At 38.6% G+C, this 14,098-nt stretch overlaps 1 protein-coding gene across 4 annotated transcripts in view; it reads right to left on the bottom strand.

The window, feature by feature from the left end:
* Positions 1–14,098, bottom strand: part of LARGE1 (LARGE xylosyl- and glucuronyltransferase 1) — a 288,816-nt gene that overhangs the window by 223,711 nt on the left and 51,007 nt on the right. The window contains exon 3 of one of the 4 annotated variants that reach the window (XM_015285413.4): positions 2,586–2,631. The exons of 2 other annotated variants lie outside the window; for them this stretch is intronic. The gene's annotated coding sequence lies outside the window, so the exon portion shown is untranslated. Of the gene's footprint in view, positions 1–2,585; positions 2,632–4,507; positions 4,527–14,098 lie in introns of those variants that run through there. One more of the 4 variants, XM_046939035.1, reaches the window with a different exon arrangement.

Genomic DNA, 14,098 nt, shown 5'->3' with positions numbered 1-14,098 from the left:
ACTAAAATACTCTATCAGTAAAAATATTTTTTTCTAGCTTTCAGAGTTCATTTGAAGGTCTCACCATTTTCTTAGTGCTTCTATTGTTCTTGTAACATCCAAATTATATTATTGTTATCTCTAAATTAGATGTTTTAATATTTACATGTCTCTGGGAGATAACAGGTGCCTAAAATACAAATTGGTAGAATTTAAGGAAAAGTTGAGTTTATCACTGGTTTGCTGTGTAACACTAAAGTCAGAAGCAGCATTCAAAAAGTTTAATTCAAGTGAAAATATTTCCTTCTAAGCAATACCTCATTAATATTTTACCACAGTAGCTCAATAATCTTGTCTAAGTGCCACTAACAAAGATTAATGAATCAGATCTATGCATTTTAGATTTTTTTTTTTCATAATGACGTGCTGTATTTCCTGCTTAGTTTTTAGTGCCATCTTTAAGATTAAGAGATTTTGGATAAGTGTCTAAAATTATTTCCCTTCATGAGTAATATGAAGGACCTGGAGGTATATAAAATCAAAAGTTTATGGGTAAAAAGTTCAATCAGTATGCTAATAGCAGTAACATTATCAATTGAAACCCTAGAGCTACCATGACATATGTCCCAGAAATTCAATCTCCATTGCTTTTGGTGAATCAATATGGAAGAAAGCAGGGAAACAGGCAGTTTCAGCTCCAGCTGAGAAGTCAATGAACGAGTTTACATCAGCATTTTAATTCAGAGTACCACTTTCATCCTTTTGACACAAACTCCCTAAGCATTCTTGCTTACTGTAGGTTGAGCTACACAACAAAGCAATCAGAAAGGGCACAAACCGAACTCCCTTACAGTGAAACAAAAGCAGAAGATGCAGCCCAGAAGGACATGCTAAAGGATGCTAAGGGTGTTCTGTTGCTGGCACGAGACTGGAAGTAGCCTAGTATAAAATCCTTAAATTAATACAGCTTGAGTACCACATCCTCAGCATCAACTACTTCACAAATCCACCCCTACTGGGTCACAATATTTGCTAACATGGACAAAGCTGTACCACATTAAGCAGCAGAAAAAGCTGAAAGCCACACAATGCGTGAAATGAAAACACCTGGTTTCAGATAGCTGCATTAATGAGGAACAGTTCACAAGCTGTGGCACTGTCAGGAAAAATCAACGGCTGTGATCAAATGCGAGTTGTTTCTTCATCTAAAAATTAGGCTATAAAAGCAATCCTTTTTCATCATCCCATTCATAATCTGTCTTATGTTGAAGCAGAGGAGCTCAGCTAATTAGGTACCTGATAAAGGTAGTTTATTTGGGGGCATTTTCCTGCTTTTGCACTTACACTAAGCAAAGGAGGTAGAGATAAATTACTTATTTAATGACAACTTTTTTTTCCCCCCCCTCTGATCTACAATTCTAAGCAGTTATTTCCTCAAAGGTGGAAATGAAAGGAATTAGATGTATTCAATCTTTCAGTGCTTCAGAGAAAAAATTCAAGTCAGAGTGAAATTATACGTCCTGATGTTGTAGTTCCAAATGCTTTTAAGAAAACAGATGAGCTTCCACGAAGAGGGTGCTCCATTTGAAAGTCAGCTGTGTAATTCCACTAAGTGCTTGCATTTTTCAGCAGCCCACACTGAAATGCTGCAATGCCAAAGACAGACAGCAGATGTCGCGTTGTTTAGCAAGATGACTACAAGAGCAGAATCGTCCCTGATGCCTCCAGGAAAGCCGGTGAATTCTCTGACAGCAGCGGGCAATAAAAAGTAACGAGACGTTTGCCAGCTGCAGAAGAGCATACAGTAGCCAGGTACAAGGAGAAGGTCCTAGAAGTGAGGGATAGCTTACTCACATAGTGTAAATAAAAGTAATGCTGTGCAAACAAAAAAATTTGCTGTCAAAATGGCAACATTTCTGCTTTTCCTCCTCACAGCGTAGTGACTGCTTGTACAATTACACCTGTGTGCCTTATTGTGGAAGGATCATGAGAAGGAGCTGGTGTGCCAACATAGGTAATTCCGACCTCTTGAGATCTTGCAACTCAAAAGTCTACAGAAAGAAAAGGTTCTGATCTCCATCAAACAGAGAGTAGGTATCAAGTCTGACTGTTCAGCGCCCTGTCTATAATTGACCAAGCGTGACACCTGTGCTGAAAAATGGATTCTAAAGACCAGATCCACTACCTTAACTAATAGTTATTTTTCTGCAAAAGAACCATCCCCAGAGAAGCTTTTGTGCCACAATCAGACCCTCTCCCTGTGTTCAGTGCCAGAGAGAAACTACAGACTCAGTTCTCCTGTGGTTTTGGTTTGTTTGTTTGTTTTTGCATTGAACTAACTTTTAGAAGAGATGACTATTTGGGGTGAAATTTCATAGTACATTCTGAGCGTCACACTTAAAGAGTCACAAGGTTTTTATCCTCTCAAACATTTTAAAAAGTAGAAAGGATGTCTGTTCAGCAGTCCTATAACCTGTCATTTGTCCGACACTTAGTGCTGAATTACAGCTCTGGGAAACAAAAAAGAAAGATCATTTTCAAAATAAATGATAATTTTCCCAACAGTTCACAGAGGTATTGAGGAAAAAAATCCTGCTTTAACTAACCTGTCAGCGTCCAGCCCATACAGGAAACCCCAACACGATCCTACACCTGTAGTCCAAAAGCAAACAAAGCCAAATGAAAAATTCTTCTGGGACAGAAGATGCTTGCAAAACAGAGCTTCATGAAATTAATCTAAAAGCAAATGAAACATGTTCTTTCTGTGTTGGGAGACAGGGCTATAGTCTCCACCTAGAGATGATCCAGATCTGACCTATTCTTGTCAATATTAAACAAGAAGACAATGTAGATCTAGATTTTATGTCCTACTCATATTCTTTCCATTGACAAAGCAAAATCTTATAATATTTAAAAACAGATACTACAATAATAATGTTGTTCTTTCCTTCCAATTTCATACAGGTTGATTTAAGTTCACATTGATCACACTACACACACAAACAGGAATACAAGCATGTCACATTCATGTGCGTGAAGAACTAATACAATGCAATGCTTTTATCAGAGTATCATGGAATTGTTCTGAGTTGAAAGGAACCCTTCAAGGTCATCTAGTCCAACTCCCCTGCAATGAAGATAGTCACCCACAGGTAGATCGGGGTGCTCAGAGTCCCTCCAGCCTGGAGGGGTGTATCCATCACCTCTCTGGGCAACCTGTGCCAGTACCTCACCACTCATACTGTAAAAAACCTATTCCTTATATCCAATCTCAACCTCCTCTCTTTCAGTTTGAAACCATCTCCCCTTCTCTTATCCAGACAGACTCCACTTAAATGTCTGTCTCCTTCTTTCTTACAGCCCCCCCTTCAGATACTCAAAGGCTGTCCTCAGGTCTCCTTGGACCCTTATTTTCTCCAGGCTGAACAGCCCCAGCTCTCTCAGCCTCTCCTTGTAGGGGAAGTGTTTCAACCCCTGTACCATTTTTGTGGCCCTCCTCCGGATACATTCCAACAGGTCCATGTCTCTCCTGTACTGAGGATTTCACATTTGGATGCAGTATAGTTTCGTTTTTACCAACAGGGAAGTACATGGTCATTTTTATGAATTACGGAGTTGATTTTTACAACATAGTTCTCATGGAAACACACATATACAGTCTTATTTCGTCAAAAGTCTCACATTTTTAGGACAAAACAGCAGCGCTGTGATGTGGGATCACGGCCCCAGGAAAGAGAAGTCTCAAACATAAGCTGCATACAGTTCTAAGACTACAGATTTAAACAATTTACATCATGCTTCCTATGATGGTACCTGATTTTGCTCTGTGGAGAATTACAGAAAGGAGGATTTCAGCCTGAAGATGTGTTTCGCAGATAATACACTAGAATAAGGTTACTACTTCCTTTTCTTTTCATTACCCAAACAGGATTGTGGAAAAAAGAGCAAAGACACTAATGAAGCTGATAAGAATGACCTTATACAGTGCTGCCAGGTCAAAAAAGATCATCTTTGTAATGCCCACACATCATTAAGAATCACTGCTTTCCTCAGTAAATGGCAACTGCAAATCAGAGACATCTGTATGCACTCAGTTCATACTTCTCCCCCACTCACATTTAAGTCTGGCACTATGATTATTGGTTTAGATCCCCATAGTTCTCACATTTAGTCAGCATGAAAACGTGACGTGACCCAGCGGGAGCATTATCCACCTTCATAGCCTTCATGGGCAGAAGGCAATGGCTGAGATATACCCCACTGCTTTTTAGGAAGGCAGCAGGAAAAATCAAAACAGAAAATAAAGAAATAGGAGATGAAAACCTAGATTCAAATTATATAAAAAAAAACATTAGTTCTTTTTTGAGGATTGTTTTCTCATTATCCTTTATGAAATCCCTGAAAATAACATCTTAAAAAAGCCCATTCATCTTGTCATTCTTTAGCTTTCCAAAAACAGGAGGAGATAATAATAACATAGCTGCAAAATGAACAAGTTTTTCAAAGGTTGTAATCTAGAGACACGTACCTTCTGAAGTCCAAAATCTGAGGATATTTTTGTTTATTTGTTCGGTTGCTTTTCTATCTGTTTTGCCATTGTGGAACATCTGCCTTTTCATAGAGCCACTTTTATGAACACTCAACAAAACCAAAAGGTTTTGTTGAGTTCCTAATATTTCTGTTAAAGAAGGTCTTACGATGTCTCAAATTAAAAATTAAAATTAATATGGCTAGAATTAGCAACTAGCTTCAGATACATAGGTTCTAAAAAGTTATGACCCAAATTATAATGCAAAAATAGGCCCCAGAAGGGAAAGGCCATATCCAGTGAGGGCACTTCTCACAGCACACAGAAGAAAGAGTTCACAGAAGCATTAAAAGCATCTCATACTGTTTAATTTTAATATTTTTCCACACACCTTGAATAATCTCTGTACTGTTTGGCCAAAAAAAAAAAAAAGAAAAGAAAAGTATCTTCAACACATACCTCTTGTAACCTCAAGTCTAGAAAATTATTATCGGAATACACAAAATTTTGTAAACAGAAGAGAAACATAATCTAGTATCACCCATACACGTAATACAAGAAACAAAAATCCTCTATAAAGAGGAACATTACTTTAAATAACTCCCTCCCCCCCTCCTTTGTTTGGTTGCGTGTTTTTTTCGAGCAGCAATTCAATCTATTTCAGTTCATTATGACAAATTTCTTCAGGAAAACAATCAACCAGCCAACTCTAACCGATCAAAGAAACGGAACGCTCACAGCCCCAGCAAACAGCCCAAGCCAAAAAAAAAAAAAAATCACAGCACTGTAGATGACTGAGTGAGCAGCTCTCAGAAGATTAGCTGTTATTGCGAGTCAGGTATTACAACTCTCATTTCTGACACTGATATGCCTCTTAAAAAAAAATAGATACCCTCCAACCTCCTAAAAAAAGAAAAGGATCTTTTTTTCTAAATAATATGTTATCTACGCTGGTTATTAGGTGTAGAACATGCATGCATTCTTCTTCTGTCTCTCAGATGATTTGGCTACAAAAAAAGCAAACAAAGTTGGTACTTTTTTTCTAGTTTTTCCTTATTTTGTGATGCTTTTACAAGAAGCAGAAAGGTTTTATTTTTCATGCAGAGATTCCAATTAATGAGGGGCCATAAAAGACAAAACATACAAGGCATGACACAGGAATTTCTTCAAGTGCTGTGCTTATCATAAGGGAACACGGACACTTCTGCTCATTAGAAGCTTTGCTCAATTAAATTGGTATTTTCTTAACAGGAGGGAGGGCACAGAATATGCCTGTAGGTTTTATGATACATCTCATATTTTCAAGGACTAGAGAATTGAAAGGGATTATGGAACTTGCTTGTACATTGGTAAAAGGCGTTGTTTTGTCCCATCCATCACTTAAATGTGTTCAGATCTGTAAGAGGACTAAAAACAACAGTTTGAATGAATTTTGAATGGAAATGCACGTGTTGTGAAAGCACCAAAACAAATGTTCAAAGAAGGAATAAGAAAAGTCACATGTTGATGGCATTCCCAAATAAAACAATCCCCAAGGTGACAGCCCTTCCGTGTGCATTTTCTCAAGAGGTCCAGTTTTGGTAAACAATAAGCAAAAATCATTAAGAGAAGATGACAGGAAGATAAAGAACAGAATTAGAGCCAAAAAATATCCAGACAAGGAGGCAGAAGGACACCAGGGACATCAGAAACGTTGCCTACTGTGTTATGGAGGTGGAATGGGATGAAGAGGCCAAGATTGCAATCACTGTCAACTCCTAAAGAGTACTAAAAGTGCAGTCAAAAACACCATGTGATCACCAATCAAGAAAAAAAAAAAAAAAAAGCAGATATGATGAGAACTTAATAGTCCGCATCTTTTATCCTGCATGTCACTCTAAGTAATCATAGCCCAATCACTTGGGCACGTCTTGGTTCTCCTAGATACATGCGTAAGAGCATAATCTGTGGAAAGAATGAGAGTGAGGGAGAAAAACCTCCTGTGAAGTCTTGCCCATCCACAGGGCTTCCACACTGTATTTTCTTATACCAGTTGAACAAAGTGTGAGTGCTTGTGGCCTTCAGACAGAGTACTGGAGAAAGTCACAGGACTCTTGACTCACAGCTATAACTTAGTACTCTCCTTACCTGCATAGGCCAACGTGCTGGTCATTACTTCATCATATCATCCCATTCACAAATGCACGCTTGCTGCATGGTCTCATGTGAAAACATATGCCACATGATCAGATAACTATCCCTAAGCATCTTACATGCAAGGATTCCAGTAATTAAAGAAATCTGTTCATAAGCTGGAAGAAGATATGTCATTCAAGTATAAACACCGTTTTCATGCTGTCTTCTATAAAATGAACCACTGGGAAAGGATAAAGCAATTTAATGTCCTAAAGCCAATAAAACCCACCAGCTCTGCTGTTAGTACTGGTACTAATTCAGTAATTAATTGCCTATGCCTACACATTACTCTGAGCTAGTAAAGCCCCATGCATCAATACTAAACCCAGGCAGAGCCCTTCCTCGAGCGGCAACAAGCCAAGATTGTGATGCACACAGATCCAGCCCTACCCCTGCTGTTGCTGTGAAATTCCATACAGTCATGGTGAAGGGAAGAGTGACAACCATGAAGCAATCATGGATTTGTTACAGTTCAGCTCGTGGTTTACAGCAATGCGAAAAGATTTCTGCTCACCCTTCCAGTTTCGTACTTTCCATAGAAGGAACCGTGCTTATAAACGTAACATTACACATGTACTTATTGTTGTTATTTAACTTACTGCTGCTGTAAGAACCTACAGCCAATAGAAGAATTCTGTACTGCGTTAGGTGGAATAGTAACAATGTGAAGCAAATAACAACGGCCTCAAAGAGCTTGAAAATGGAAAGGCAGAACAGAGGGAGTTGATGTTCCACATCAGAAAAAGCAGTAGTATACAAAATTGTGGAAGCACCAATAAACAAAGCATGTTATTATATAAGTAGCCTCATACACTGTAAATACTTGATGCACGGTTAGTACTTTAACAGCATGCGCATTAAGTATTACTGTTTGAAGTTTTAACTCAATAAATTACAGCTCCAATACCCTGCCTCTTTAAAGAGCTTTTTTCCTTTGAAAATATTACAGTGTAGGATAAGGCAACGCTTATTAACATGCAAGTACTGAAAATAGTAATAACGAGCCAACACAGACACATTTTAAAATAAAATAAAAATGTCTGTCTGCATTGCTTTTTTTCTAAAAGTTGGACAGTAAAAAAGAGCCTTGAGAAAAAAGAAGCAGACTATGTTTGCTGTAATGGGAGGTAAAGAAAGAACAAAGGAACTTCTGACCCCAGGCACAGCCAAAAATAAAAGGAATAATGTGGCTTCTTTCTTCACACAATTGCTGACTCTGTGCTCACTTATTCCCATTACATATCATTCAGATATGCAAAGGAGCTGGTAATTTCTTTAGGGGAGATTTCTGCCACGTTATTTATTAGCTAAGAAATATTTCCTGACACATGCTGAATTTCTGACAGACTTGCTCAGTTTTGACTCAGCCTTCTGATAATTACACAGCAACAGTGCCTATGAATACAAGTAATTTCTGTTTGCTTCTTACACTATGACTATTCCAGTTCTCCTGGTAGCACTTACTGAGTCATTTCAAATACTATTTTGTTAAATTTTTACCAATTCATACTACTTGTGGTTTTTCAGCCTATTTGTTTTGTCTTTATCTCAAGTAATAGTTAGACTTTTAACATCCATGAAGATGGCTGTACAGTGATTAAGAAAGTATTCCAAAGATCCTCTGTAAACAGAAACAATGCTGCTCCTTCACACATTATGCCTCAACTAGCATACTCCTCTTTAGCCTTCAATATTCTCAGCTACTTTATTCCAAATTAGAGAGATACACAGTTCCTACCATGCCAAGGCTTCTGGAATGATTGTGAGCATCTAATTTGAGACAACCTAGTGGAAACTCCAGCTTCCAAAAAGTAGAATTCAATATTCCACGACCCATTTAAAGCTCTCTAGTAGCAGTGACTTTGGATGGAGAAGGAGGCACATACGGAAGGAGAAACAATCATTCAAATATACTATGGTACTGTCGTAATTCTTTTAAGGGTTGAGGGCAGGTGTTTACAAATTAACTAGTTTAAGTCAACTTGGAAATGAGATCTTTACATCTTCTATGTCTCTTACAGATCTGTGTATCAATCTAGTACTTAAGACTAAGTAGCTTTACTTAATTCTCCAAAGTTCTGGTCACACTTGGCATTTTCGTTGCATAGCAGCTTGGCTTTTCCCACTTGTGCCTGGTGTCACCAACTGGTGGGTCCTTTAATCTGCTTGATATAGCAAAGGGATGTTCATTGTACATGGAGTGCGTCTCCTTCTGCCTCTTAGAGAAGCAATGCCGTAAGACATACTGATTAGTTGCCCCCTGGAACAGACACCTTTTGCCAAATCTAGTAAGCTAATCCAAACTCCTTCACAGGACACAAACCATACAGGCTGCTAACTGTACAACTTGATACAATGGCCTGACATGGTGAAACCAAAGATGTTTGAGATGCTTGGATACAGCATAGGGACTGTAGTCCAAATCTGAAGTTGCATGATCATGAAGCTTCCTAAGATCAATGTGCCTCATAGGTAGCTGTTTATAAACTCTTTCAATTATGGCTTCTTTTGCATAGACATACACTCCATCTTTAATGTTTGCATTGATCTTATTTATCCATTACTTAACACACTACCCAAAGAATCTCTAAGAAAACACCAGGGTGTGTAAGTTAACTGGCAAAGTTAGAAGCTCTAGGTTAGGTTCAGTTAAAATACCATGTCTGAGAAGATAAAAACAAATGCAAGAAAATTAGAGCTCTGTGCAAAGTAAAGCATTTGCATTCACTGTGATAATAGAAGACGCCTGACATTAAATTGAAACTATGGTCACAAACTGCTCTGCACCAAAAATATATTTATCGGACAGTATCATGCACATAGGTAGTAAAACAGTAGAGAAGAACCCAACTTTCTTCTCAAATTATCATTGAGAAATCAGCATGAAAGTTGGGGAAAAATAAAGCAGTCAGACAATTTAAAGATTAGAGAATGACAAAAAAGCTGTGATCACCTGATCGCTTGGTCAGGAGCATCCTAAAAAAAATATTTTTTTTTAACATACTCAAACATTTTTAGAGTCTTATAACTCCTGTGGTGCAGTGGAAGGGAACAACAGAGCCAAACAATAAGGGAAAATGCAGAAGGAACTGGAGAGGAGTAGGATACCCTAAGAGCTTTGATGGGGGCTGTACCCTTCTCCCAGCACTCCCACTTAGGTACAGACACTGAGGAGCCAGAACACCCTGGCATGACATACAAGCACTGTCACTAGCTAGAGCACTGACAGGATGACTTTCCACAGTCAGTCTTCTGTGATGTCTCAGCAAATAAAAGTTTGTTATCAAAGGTAGTTCAGCTCTGTGGGAATGGAGAAGCAGTGACAGACCAAAGACATAATGATCCCATTCCAGCTGCACTCCTTGCAATTGGCACAGTTGAGCACTGCACAGTGAAAGAATACACTGGAACAAACTGGTGTATTTGCTGCTCTTACAGTCAATGAATTAAAGGGTTAACCATACTTCACATCACCAGAGACATCTCTGGCAAGTAGCATATAGTTGACTTCTTCACTGTTACAGAAATTACACAACATCTCTCATTTTTTATTGTTGGTAAGCTTTGATGAATATAAGCGTATTGTGTCTGCATGCAATCTATCCACACATAGTTCTTCTGTTTCTTATTCAACCTTCAGTTTTGTACAGCCTAAGAAAAAGAAGCTACTGCATACTGTCTCACAACACTCCTGGTTATGTTCAGCATTTGTATGATGCTGATGCAAGATGGTCACATGGCAACAACCTCAAAGGGAGGCCTTGAAATTGTGTTGCAGTTGTGGCACAAGCCTTATCATCAGATTTCAGAAATAAGGGCAAATAATGTTTTTCAGATCTGGCACTGTTATACATCATGTGGTTAATTTGCAAGATCCGTACTTTCAGAAATCTGGCTCCATCATATTTAACATAAACATTAAAATAACACCAGCACACACCACAGAATTCTAGACAGTTATTTTTCATCTATTCTGAGTTCTCTGCTAAACTGTAGGAAAAGAAATGTTTAGTACCACCCCTCTTCTCTGCAGGAGCTCTCTGTGTTGAGAAGAAGACGCATTCTGCTGCTGGTAGTTTCTGGAAGAAGTTATCTGCTGCTTTGTGTGGAATAGCAGACAGTACTCACCACCACAGATATCCCAAAACATAGATATGGTCTCTGTGGCAATTGAAGACAGATCACTGTGATAAGAGGGGCTGGTAACTGCATACAAATCTCTTTAGCTCAAACTTTTGGCTCATTTCCAGCTCAATCGATTAACTTCTAGAAAGCCATACTTAGAACAGCTCTTAAGATGATCTTTTGTTTGTTTGTTTCCTCCTCTTTTCTTGTCAGTAAAGCTTTCAAAATAGCATAACCATCTCACGTAAATATTTTGACTACACTATGTCTATATGTTTAAGGCAGCCCCTTCCACTAACAAAAAAAAAAATCAATGACTGCATCTACACTAGTAGCACAAGAACTCCTTGTGCATCTTTACTGCATATCTCCTGTGCTTTATCCATTCTATCTTACAAGTAACAGCAATAAATGTTGTAGCCATAACTCTCCTTGACAGCATCAAGGGTTGCACCCTTCCAAAACGCGTCTTGGAGAGATGATATATTAAACAGAGTGCTTGTGGCATGGATAAAGCTGTCTGTTCTTAGCCAAGGGAATGGGAGAGCATTTGAAATGTAAACCCCTATCTTTGTACTACACACTACAGTAAGCTGCGTGAACCGTGAAGTGCAAGCTATGAGGTATGTTGTTGCATCATGGATGCACGCCAAAAGAGATGGTAGCACAACAGAAAACAACAAAAGCACTGTTACGAGCAGTGGGAGACATTTGTATTTGTGATGTCTTTGATGTGGAAAAATAGCACAATACTTTAAATAAAAGATGCATCCTGCATATGGGGGTCTGTAATCTCTCATTTTCACATGAATCCAGTGTGTCTCCCATGGTAATTTTGATCAACTACTGCTCAAACTTTCAATGGAAAAAGTTACTACCTCACAAATACTGTCAACACAGTTCACAGTGTCGGCCTTAACACTGCAAATAAAAATGTGCACGTGTCATCTCCACCTCCTAACTAAAATAAAAGGCTCTGTATTACCTATTGTCAAAGCATCCCTTTCATCAGCTCTGAAAGAAGATGAGAGCAGAACTCCCCACGGATCATCAAAACAAGCCAGCAAATACTCTAAATCAGGTTCTACACTACTACAGTTTCCAACAATGAAACTCCAGTTTGAGACCAGTCTTTGAGAAACAGCTTTTTTTTCTTCTTTTTTAAATCGCTGAAGCAATTGCCAGCGCTGTACTAAAGCCAAGTTAAATTAGAAAAAAGAAAGGTGAACTACATGATGGGGACCGTTCTGGGGGTAAGATGATGCTGGAAAGTCTGAATCATGTTATCACTTACGCAAAAGAAACTCAAGCATTTTGTAGTACATATTGAAAAGTGCATTTTATAATACAGATTGCAAAGCTCAATAAAAACTACGCTGTTTTTTTTTCCCCTCTGCTGTTAACAAATTTGTCAATTCTTGAATGGGAGTTAGGAGCAGGTACACCCACCCAAATATCTCCAGTGTTAGAAGACAGCGAGCTGAGTCTGTTTTTCAGAATCCTGGAATAGCAGCATATGCCAGAATTTGACTTCAATTTCTACAGTGTCTCATCAATTCTAATACTGAAAAGCAACTTCTTGAGCAGTTCAGAAGAGTTCAGAAGGTGTGTTTGTCTTCTGAACCGAGAGTTCAGAAGATGTGTTTGTATCAGTCTTCAAGAATAGAAAAAGAAGTATCATGCACTGTTCAAGATCCAATTGATTTATCAAATATAAATCATGGGTCAGAACTGTTGATAGGCAGCCAAAGAAATGACCCAGAATCAACCTATGTAGGGTGCTCCGAAAGTAATGCCTTCTATTTGTTTCCATGGAAACTAAAGGAAAGTGCACAATAACACTGTTTGGTAAAGCAAATTCTCAGCTAAAGAACACTGTTTTACAACAGTCACCACCACTAGCTATGCATTTTTGTCAGTGTTGAACAAGAGCCTGCACCCATAAAAAAAAATCTGTACCAGCGAAGGTGACTCACTGACACTGTCACCACTGCTGAAATGCACCACCATCACGTCACTGTGCTCACGTCCACTGGTTAGCCTCCATGAGTGTTCAAGCAAGCATCGATGAATGCCAATAAGCGCTATTTTTTCCACGTGGAGGAATTCAATACCACCCCCTGTGCTTCATATGCACTTCCATGTCAGACATCATTTTGTCACACTGCAACAAAATGTAATGGGATATTGGTGGGAAGGTTCAAGCTCTACTGTCATACCACTAATATTGACCTCTGCTGTTGTGTGCCAACATAATAAATTAGGAGGCATTACTTTCAGATCAGCCCTCCTACAAGGGTAACTGTTGCAGTTTGCTGTGAAAAGATCAGATCAAACAGGACACATGCTATCAATGATTTTTAAGGAAAAGCAAAAAGCAGGTCAGAGTGAGGCTCCCTGAAATCCCAGAGCGTCTCCTGTATCAGCCACAGCAACAGCTGAAAGAGCAGCAGCTGCCCAGGAGTTATTCTGGGGCTACCAGAGAAGGCTTACCATATGTGGAAACCAGACAAATGATCATCCAGCTGCCTTTCAGTCACAGGGTTTCTAACTTATCAGTATTATGATGCTTCCTACAAATAGCTCATTACAGCAATTACCAATTGCTACCACAGTAGCTTGGGTTTTACTAAGTCAAAAATTACTACTACAGTTTGGCAAAGCTAATGCACACATACCAACAAATGGAGACCTTCAATATATGCTGTTGAAGGTTGAAATACTGAAGGGCATAGATGAATGTCTGTGTAGTAGAGTTAGGGTAGTATGGTTAGGTTGCAGATGGAGTTGATGATCTTCAAGGTCTTCTCCAACCACAGCAATTCTATGATCCTATTATTCCCTCCAAATCCATGCCCAGCCCTCTGCACTTGTGACAAATATTAAGGCTTAAGTGGAGACTAAGAGGGCTATGTACTTAGATCCCAGTCTTTCTTTTCATGTTTTTCTAGTAATAGAATTATAATTGAAAGGGTTAAAATCCACTACAGTCAATAGCATAGTTCCCAGCATAGGAGTCAGGAGGCTGCAACCCATATTTCTATTTTTTTTTTTTTTTAAAGGAAAAAAGAAAATCCAATAGGCTATTTGTGTTTGTTTGATCATTACTGAATTATAATCATGTGCCTACGTAGTCCAAAATTGCTGGGAAATCCAATAATATTATTTATATTTAATCAAAGTGGAACAATCAATGCCTACTTAAAATCTCGTATTTCACAACAGAAGTACTCAACATTCTAAAAAACAGGGCAGATGTACAAAAATCTAAAAAATTCCACTGCTTTGCAA

This window comes from Gallus gallus, chromosome 1 (genome assembly GCF_016699485.2).
Source record: "Gallus gallus isolate bGalGal1 chromosome 1, bGalGal1.mat.broiler.GRCg7b, whole genome shotgun sequence".
In the NCBI taxonomy this organism is placed as follows: Eukaryota; Metazoa; Chordata; class Aves; order Galliformes; family Phasianidae; genus Gallus; species Gallus gallus.
Note: the sequence above shows the minus strand (reverse complement) of the source record. Positions and strands in the feature narration are given on the sequence as shown.